Raw genomic sequence first — 9476 nt, 5'->3', positions numbered from 1 at the left:
CCAAGTAACACATTTGTGCTAAGGGCCAAAGTGAAAAAAACCACTGACAATCCCTTAACCTAGCTAATGAGCAATGCAACTGCCAAGTCTGCTTGAGAAGTGAAAATGTGACATCAGCAATATTTTATTTACAAGAGTAACTCCTGAGGTTCATACTCAGCGGTCAATGCCAGGCAATTGCTCTCTGTATAAATTAAAAACTTAACAAAATGATACATCAACACTGTAGCAAAATCTGAGAAATGTATAAAAGGAGACTAGAAAATAATTAACATCAATGAAGGAGAGGCAATGGTAACCTTCACTCCAGTACTCTTGCCTGGGAAATCCTATGGACGGGAGCCTGGTAGGCCGCAGTCCATGGGGTCGAGAAGAGTCAGACAACTGAGCAACTTCACTTTCACTTTTCACTTTCATGCATTGGAGAAGGAAATGGCAACCCACTCCAGTGTTCTTGCCTGGAGAATCCCAGGGACAGGGGAGCCTAGTGGGCTGCCGTCTACGGGGTCGCACAGAGTTGGAGCGACTGAAGCGACTTAGCAGCAACAGCAGCAGCAGCTTATCCTTGGCCTTTAAACTTTATTCTAAGCTTCTCAACACCTTAAGTCCCTTGAGAACATTTAGGTAGTCTCTATTCTCCTTTTTCCTATGCAATCTCTATTCCAGATTTTATTCCTATTATTTTACTATGAAGGATGGTTATTTCTCATGAAAAAAAGCTTGTATTCACCTCTAAATGATGAAAGTTACAGGTTTGGGAACTTGTGAGATCACTGTTTGTGTGTGTGTGTGTGTGTGTGTGTGTGTATATATCATATATATATGATATATATATTTTTTTTTAATCAGTTTCAGAAAACCCTAGGAAAATAATCAGTACTTGGGACCAACCTTATCTTCTTGGACCAACCAGTAGCATTTGACCCACCAGGTCACTGTCTTCTTGCTGTAGTTTGTCTTTACTGGCTTCTAAATTAGTCCGTGCTGTGGGTTTTCCTTCTTCTTTGTTCTGCCTTACTCACCGCTCCTTAGCGGTTTTGTATGTCTGTGCTGGTTCCCGGCTTCCCCTCCACCCATCAACCACCTTCTTGGGAAAGTGCCTGCGGTCTTGATCCTCTAACTGGCTTTTCCACCTTGTCCGGTTTTAAACGCCCTTTTAAACGCCATGTGTCCCAGCCTGGCACTCTGTGATGACCTAGAAGGGTGGGATAGGGCGTGGAGGGAGTCTCAAAAGGGAGGGCCCTGGCACCTCGAGGCTATGAATACCTATTAAGGGCCAGGCACTGCTCTGGAGTCTGGGTATATGGCAATGGACAGACCGAGTTGTTTTTTTTTTTTTTAATTGAAGTTTATTTACAATATTTTGTTAGTTTCAGGTACCAGCAAAGTGATTTGGTTATATACACATGTGTATATATACATATAATGAAATATATATATATATATATATACACACACATTCTTTTAAAATGTGTATACACACACACACACACACACACACACACACACACACATTTGGGGACTTCCCTGGTAGTCCAGTGGTTAAGAATCTGCCTTGTAATACAGGGACACTGGTTTGATCCCTGGGCCAGGAATTAAGATCCCACATGCCACAGAGCAACTAAGCCCGAGTGCTGCAACTAAGACAATGCAGCCCAATAAATAAATATTAAAAATATATCTATACATACATTCTTTGAAAATATAAATACATATAATCAAATATTCTTTTTAAATATATATACATTCTTTAAAATATAATCAAATATATACTGTAAAAAATCTATACATTTATATAAACATTCTTTTAAAATTCCTTTCCATTATAGATTATTACAAGATATTGAACATAATTCCGTGTGTGTGTGCTTAGTCGCTCAGTTGTGTTTGACTCTTTTTGACCCTATGGACTGTGGCCCTCCAAGCTCCTCTGTCCATGGAATTTCCTAGGCGAGAATACTGAAGTGGGTATTTCCTACACCAAGCGATCTTCCTAACCCAGGGACTAAACCCCACATCTCCTGTCTCTCTGGCATTGCAGGTGGATTCTTTACCCACTGAGCCATCGGGGAGGCTATATGACAGGAGTTGTTGTTTATATATTTTATATAGGGTACTGTGTATCTGTTAATCCCGTTCTTTGTGGACATTTTTAGGCGGGGCGGGGGGGGGCGGGGGTGGAGGGACAAATAAATATATCTGATGGTAGTAAGTAGCATAAAACAAAGAAGACAAAGACCTCCAGGGCAGCCCTGGGAGGTGGGGCAGGGAGTGGGTACCAGGCAGAGAGGCTGGCCAGGGGAGCCCTCTCTGATGAGGCCACCGATGCAGAGAGATGTAGATGAAGAGGAAGGGACCCCGGATCCCTTCTATCCACATTACTGTGCAGTATCCACTTTTCATCGCCCATCACAACTTGTTTTAAAAATGGAATATTTCTGTTACTTTTAAGTAGAGAATCACAGGCGGAAAAATGGTCAAGCAGGTTCTCCTTGCTTCACTTACGTGGAACCCAAACATCAAAGCGATGAACAGAACCAAGCTGGTACGAATGATGATCAAGACTTGATTTGGCTATTTTGAGCATGCTGCCTGTCTCGAGTGTGGTATAATATTGATTGTTCTCAATTAATATCTCGATTTGATTGCTATAAATTTCAACTGGTCTACCCAACTGTGGAGCATCATCCCGTGAGAAACCTCCAGCACAGAACTTCACAAACCACTTTTAACAAGTTCGATCAGTCAGAGCCCATTCTCTATACACTGCACAAACTGCTTGTGTTTCAGATGCGTTTTTACCTTTAAACAATAAAGCATCATATGTTGAAAATGTTCCTTTTTTCTTCCATCTTCAATATTTAAATGGCCACATGAAAATTCAGCAATCGTGGTAAGTTTTTTTTAATGCGTGATGATGTGACAGCTGTCACAGTATGATGTAACAAAATTATTTTGAATGAAGTTAAAGACAACTAAGTGCTGCTGCTGCTGCTGTGCTGCTGCGTCGCTTCAGTCGTGTCCGACTCTGTGCGACCCCAGAGATGGCAGCCCAGCAGGCTCCCCCGTCCCTGGGATTCTCCAGGCAAGAACACTGGAGTGGGATGCCATTTCCTTCTCCAATGCATGAAAGTGAAAGGTGAAAATGAAGTCGCTCAGTCATGTCCAACTCCTAGCGACCCCATGGACTGCAGCCCACCAGGCTCCTCTACTACAGCCATCTTACAGAAAAAGACTGAACGGACCTTTTGGCCAACCCAATACCACTAAGGAAAAAAATGCCATCAACCAAATGGCACAATATCATAATGCTAATCCCCTATGACCAATGGATGAGTCACACCAGCTCTTGTTGCTTTGAATTTTTTCAGCTCTTCGGAGGGACCTGGCAGTCTCTCTCACCTTCAATTGCGTTGCGTGGCACATGTGACTGACGGTCCTTTGGCTTGTATTTCATTGACAAATGGTCTTGCCTTTTTTTGGCCATCCTCTGTTCTTACAACCCATAAGAATTTGGTGGTTACTTTGAAAGAAAATGTGGAATTATGGTCATAATGAGCACTTTTTTTTTGAAGTATAGTTGGCTTACGATATTATACTAGTTACAAGTGGACAACATAGTGAATCACAGTTTTTAAAGATTAAGTTTTATTTAAGGGGATTACAGAATAATGGCTATATTCCCTGTGCTGTACAATAGCTCCTTGTAGCTTATTTTATACATAATAGTTTGTACCTTTTAATCCCCTATCCCTATCATATCCCTCCCTTCTGGTAATCACTAGTTCGTTCTCTGTATCTTTCAGTCTGTTTCTGTTTTGTTACATACATTTGTTCACTTGGTTGTTAGATTCCACATATAAACAACAATACAGAGTATCTGTCTTTCTCTGTCTGACTTATTTCATTTAGTATTAGCATATCTAGGCTCATCCATGTTGCTAAGCACTTCTTGCATGTACTTAGAACATAGTCCTAAATGTCCACATCACTCACAATCTTTCCTTTTCCATCATTACCATCTCTGCCTCTTCTCCCCAAACTCCCCCCTCACCAACATCTATCCACAAAACTGGGCTTCCACCTCCAGGGATCTTTTGCTGTTAAACTTTTTAATTTTAAAATAACTATAGACCCATGGAAAGTTTCAAACAATTACAAGATTTGCAAGAAGTTGCAAATACACTATAGAAAGATCTCACGCAAGATCCACCTGCTGCTGCTAAGTCACTTCAGTTGTGTCTGACTCTGTGGGACCCCATAGACAGCAGCCCACCAGGCTCCCCCGTCCCTGGGATTCTCCAGGCAAGAACACTGGAGTGGGTTGCCATTTCCTTCTCCAGTGCATGAAAGTGAAAAGTGAAAGTGAAGTCGCTCAGTCGTGTCCGACTCTTTGCAACCCCGTGGACTGCAGCCTACCAGGCTCCTCCATCCATGGGATTTTCCAGGCAAGAGTACTGGAGTGGGGTGCCATTCTCAAAACCAGGGAACTGACACTGAGTGAATGTGTGTGTGTAGCTCTACGTCACGGTATCACATACAGATCTGTATAACCACTGGGGCTTCCCTGGTGGCTCAGAGGGTAAAGAATCTGCCTGCAGTGTGGGAGACCTGGGTTCAATCCCTGGATTCGGAAGATCCCCTGGAAGAAGGCATGTCACCCCACTCCAGTATTCATGGGTTTTCCTGGTGGCTCAGACAGTAAAGAATCCACCTGCAATGTGGGAGACCCAGGTTCAATCCCTGGGTCAGGAAGCCCCCCTGGAGGAGGGAATTGCACCCCACTCCAGTTTTCTTGCCTGGAGAATCCCACGGACAGAGCAGTCTGGCAGGCTACAGTCCATGCGGTCGCAAAGAATCAGACACGACTGAAGTGACTAGGCATGCCTGCACGCACACACCAGAATCAAGATACAGAGTTCTACTACAACATAAGCATCTCCTTTGGATTACACTTAAATATCCACCCTCCAACATTCCTAATTCCAGGAAATCACTGATTTCCTTGTATTCTCCATTTCGTAACAGTCATTCTGAGAAAGATACTATAAATGGAACTACACAGTTGTGTGACCGTTTGAGACCAGCTGTTTTTTTCACTGGAAATAACGTCCTTGAGATTCATCCAAATTGTCGCCCGTACCAATAGTTCGTGCTTTTTTATTCCTGAGATCTCCAAGCTGTATCATAGGTTTAACTAATCACCTGTTGTAGGAAGTGTTGTTTCCAGTTGTTAGCCATTAAAAATAAACCTGCAATGAACACCCTTCTGTGTGGACCTAAGATTTCATTTCTCTAGGGTAAATGCCAGGAATATGATTGATTGCTGAGTCATATAGTATCCATTTAGTTTTTCCTAAGAAACTGCCAAACCATGCCAGAGCACTGATTTACATGCAATGGATGAGTGACTCTGTTTCCCATGGGTTCACTTCATATTGTCACTATTTTTAAAGTTAGCCATTTTGATAAGTGATAATATCTGATCATGAATCATTTTAACTTGCATTTCTCTAGTGACCAGTTCAGAGAAGGCAATGGCACCCACTCTAGTACTCTTGCCTGGACAATCCCATGGATGGAGGAGCCTGGTAGGCTTCAGTCCATGGGGTCGATGAGAGTCAGACACGACTGAGCGACTTCACTTTCACCTTTCACTTTCATGCTTTGGAGGAGGAAATGGCAACCCACTCCAGTGTTCTTGCCTGGAGAATCCCAGGGACGGGGGAGCCTGGTGGGCTGCCGTCTATGGGGTCGCACAGAGTTGGACACGACTGAAGTGACTTAGCAGCAGTGGCAGCAGTAACCAGTTATAATGAACATCTATTTACATGACTGCCATTCGTGTGTGTGTGTGTGTGTGTGTGTGTGTGTGTGTGTATATATATTTGTTTTTTGTGAAATGTCTCTCCATGGCTTTTGTCCATTTTCTAATGAGATTGTTAATTTAAAAAGATACTTTGAGAATTCTTTATATATTCTAGAGGAATCCTTTGTGAACTACATGGTTTGCAAATATTTTCTCCAAGTCTATAGGTTTTCATTCCCTTAAGTATCTTTCACAGAGAAAAAGTTATCAATTTTGATGGAGTCTACTTTATTTTTAAATTTTTATGGACCACAGTTTTGAAATAATGCCTGAAAACTTCACCAAGCTCTACACCCTGAAAATTTTATGTATTTTTCTTATCAGTTTTATAGTTTTACATTTTATACTTAACTCTATGATCTTTTTTTTTTTTTTTTTGCTAATGGAAATCCAACTATTTGTTAAAAAGACTATCCTTCAGGATTCCCTGGTGATCCAGGGGTTAGGACTTGACCCTCACTGTTGTGGCCTGGGGCTCAATCCCTGGCCGGGGAACTAAGATCCTGCAAGGCATGTGGTATGGCTAAAAAAACAAAAGACTGTCCTTTCTCCATTGAGTTACTTTTGCACCTTTGTCAAAAATCAGCTGGTTGTACTTGTGTGGGGCTATTTCTCGGTCCTCTATTCTACTCAATTGATCTATGGTGCATCTATTTATCTAACATCACACAGTCTTGACTATAATGTCTTGAAACTGGGTAGTGTCATTACTTCCAGTTCACTCTTCTCTTTCACAATTTAGCTCCTAAGCTCCAAGTAAATTTTAGAATGATCTTGCCTATACTTACAAAAAGTATTGCTTGGATTTTTATAGAAATTGTTCAGCCTGATTATTAATGTGGGGAGAAGTGATACTTAAAATCACTAGGTCATCCAATCCATGAACATGATATTTCTCAGTAATATTTCATTTATCTAGTCCTTTGGATTCCTTCATTCTCACTTTTACAGTTTTTGGCATGCAAGTCCTACACGTTTTGTTAGGTTTACACCTAGTTTGTTTTTGGGGGGGAGGGAGGTTCTTGGGATCTATTATTATTATTTTTATACAATGTTAAAGGTTACACTGCATTTATAGTTATTACAAAATGAGGGCTACATTCCCTGTGTGGACATTACATGCCTGTCTTATACCGGTCGTGTGTATGACACCGTATGCTGTCCCTCCCCGCTTCCCTTTCCCCATTATAGCCACTAGTTTGTTCTCTATATCTGTGAGCCTATTTCTTTCTTGTTACAGTCACAGGTTTGTTGTACTTTTTACATTCCACATACAAGTCATATCATGCTGTATTTTTCTCTGACTTATTTCACTTAGCATAATGTCTTCCAAGGGCAACCATGTTGCTGCAAGTGGCAAAATCCCATTCTTTTTTACAGTATTCCATTGGAAACAGTGTCAGACTTTATTTTTGGGGGGCTCCAAAATCACTGCAGATGGTGACTGCAGCCATGAAATTAAAAGACGCTTACTCCTTGGAAGAAAAGTTATGACCAACCTAGGTAGCATATTGAAAAGCAGAGACATTACTTTGCCAACAAAGGTCCGTCTAGTCAAGGCTATGGTTTTTCCTGTGGTCATGTATGGATGTGAGAGTTGGACTGTGAAGAAAGCTGAGCGCCGAAGAATGGATGCTTTTGAACTGTGGTGTTGAAGAAGACTCTTGAGAGTGCCTTGGACTGCAAGGAGATCCAACCAGTCCATTCTGAAGAAGATCAGCCCTGGGATTTCTTTGGAGGGAATGATGCTGAAGCTGAAACTCCAGTACTTTGGCCACCTCATGTGAAGAGTTGACTCATTGGAAAAGACTCTGATGCTGGGAGGGATTGGGGGCAGGAGGAGAAGGGGACGACAGAGGATGAGATGGCTGGATGGCGTCACTGACTCGATGGACGTGAGTTTGACTGAACTCCGGGAGTTGGTGATGGACAGGGAGGCCTGGCGTGCTGCGATTCATGGGGTCGCAAAGAGTCGGACACGACTGAGCGACTAAACTGAACTGATTGTATATGTACCACATTTTCTTTACCCATTTATCTGCTGATGGACATTTACGTTGCTTCCGTATCTTGACAACCACAAACGTTACTATGAACACTGAGATGCACGTGTACTTTTTGTAATGTGTGTTTTTTTCATTTATACCCAGAAGTAGAACTGCTGGGTCATATGGTAGTACTATTTTCAGTTTTTCTGAAAAGCCTCCATACCGTTTTCCACAGTGGCTGTACCAACTTACATTCCCACCAACAGTGTACTGGAGTTCCCTCTGCTCCACACACTTGCCAACATTTATTTGTGTTCCTTTTGGTGACAGCCACTCTGACAGACGTGAGGCGATATCTCACTGTGGTTTCGGTCTGCATTTCCCTGATGATTAGCTGAGCATCTTTTCATGTGCCTGTGGGCTCTCTGCATTTCCTTTTTGGAAAAATTTCTCTTCAGGTCTTCTACCCATTTTTTGATCAGGTTGCTTATTTTTAAAAAAATATATATTGAGGTATATGAGCTATTTAGATGTTGGATACTAATACATCTAAATATTAATTTGGTTTTGGGTTAATTATAAATGCTAGTGTAGTCTTAATTTTTGTTTTCATGTGCTCATCTAGTATAGAATTTTGAATGTTTATCTTGTATCCTGTCACTCTTTAGTTTTAGGAGAGCTTTTGTAGATTCTTTGGAATTTCTACCAGGCAAATAGATCGGGAAACAATGGCAACAACAGACATTCTTGGGCTCCAGAATCACTGCAGATGGTGACTGCAGCCATGACATTAAAAGACGCTTGCTCCTTGGAAGAAAAGCTATGACAAACCTAAACAGAGTACTGAAAAGCAGAGATATTACTTTGCTGACAAAGGTCCGTCTAGTCAAAGCTATGGTTTTTCCAGTGGTCATGTATGAATGTGAGAGTTGGACTATAAAGAAAGCTGAGCACAGAAGAATTGATGCTTTTGAACTGTGGTATTGGAGAAGACTCTTGAGAGTCCCTTGGACTGCAAGGAGATCCAATCAGTCCATCCTAAAGGAGATCAGTCCTGGGTGTTCATTGGAAGGACTGATGCTAAAGCTTAAACTCCAATACTTTGGCCACCTGATGTGAAGAGTTGACTCATTGGAAAAGACCCTGATGCTGGGAAGGATTGGGGGCAGGAGGAGAAGGGGACGACAGAGGATAAGATGGTTGGATGGTATCACCAACTCAATGGACATGGGTTTGAGCAAGATCCAGGAGACACTGAAGGGCAGGGAAGCCTGGCATGCTGCAGTCCATGGGGTTGCAAAGAGTTGGATACAACTGAGCCACCGAAAAATAACATATGCCATCTGCAAATAAGGCCAGTTTTATCTCATCATTTCCAATCCCTATGTCTTTTATTTCCTTCTCTTGCCTTATTGTGCTAACACCTCTAGTATTATGTTAAATAACAGAAGTGAGAGAGGATATCCCTGCTTTATTTGAATTGGAAGGGGAAAACAGTCTTTCACCATTAAGTAAAGCAGTAGTTGTTGGTTTTTTGTAGATGCTACTTATTCAGTTGACGTTTCCTTCTAGTTCTATTTTTCTGAGACTTTTATCTTGAATGGGTATTGAATACTGTC

The sequence above is a fragment of the Bos indicus x Bos taurus genome, chromosome 27 (genome assembly GCF_003369695.1).
Source record: "Bos indicus x Bos taurus breed Angus x Brahman F1 hybrid chromosome 27, Bos_hybrid_MaternalHap_v2.0, whole genome shotgun sequence".
Classification (NCBI taxonomy): Eukaryota; Metazoa; Chordata; class Mammalia; order Artiodactyla; family Bovidae; genus Bos; species Bos indicus x Bos taurus.
Note: the sequence above shows the minus strand (reverse complement) of the source record.